This window comes from Penaeus monodon, chromosome 25 (genome assembly GCF_015228065.2).
Source record: "Penaeus monodon isolate SGIC_2016 chromosome 25, NSTDA_Pmon_1, whole genome shotgun sequence".
NCBI classification, from domain to species: Eukaryota; Metazoa; Arthropoda; class Malacostraca; order Decapoda; family Penaeidae; genus Penaeus; species Penaeus monodon.
The window spans coordinates 3131456-3131893 of record NC_051410.1 but is presented as its reverse complement, the minus strand read 5'-3'; the positions used below and the strand labels follow the sequence as shown (position 1 = coordinate 3131893).

The 438-nt window shown below is 55.5% G+C and overlaps 1 protein-coding gene across 1 annotated transcript in view; it reads right to left on the bottom strand.

Annotated features, from left to right (window-relative positions):
• The window catches only part of LOC119589488 (putative ferric-chelate reductase 1 homolog), a gene marked incomplete at its 3' end in the record, with an annotated part of 79837 nt that overhangs the window by 66062 nt on the left and 13337 nt on the right, over positions 1 to 438 (bottom strand).

Genomic DNA, 438 nt, shown 5'->3' with positions numbered 1-438 from the left:
CACCATCTCCCCCGACGGACTGACGGCGCCCGTTGCCTCGACCGACCTCGAATCCCGTCGTGGTGACTCAAGAGGAGTGAACCGCAAATGGGTGGTGGCGACTCGACTGGCACGGTGTGGCGCGTACAATTCCAGTGGCGAGGAAAGGGTGCGGCGAGAGCGGAGGAGAATGAAGCGGAATGTCGGAGGAACGCTCAAAGTGCGTCAGCGCGTACCTGGCCAGCACGTGATCACACTGGCCGATTGTGGGCTGTAGGTGGACTGAAGGCGGGTTGAAAGTGGACAGGTGTGGACTAAATGTGGATGGATGTGGACTAAATGTGGATGAATGTGGACTGCTTGTGGAGTAAGAGTGGACTAAATATGAACTAAAAGTGAACTGAATGTGGATGAAAGAGTGGGCGGGGATATTCGGTAAAGATGGAAGAGCGAGCTAGT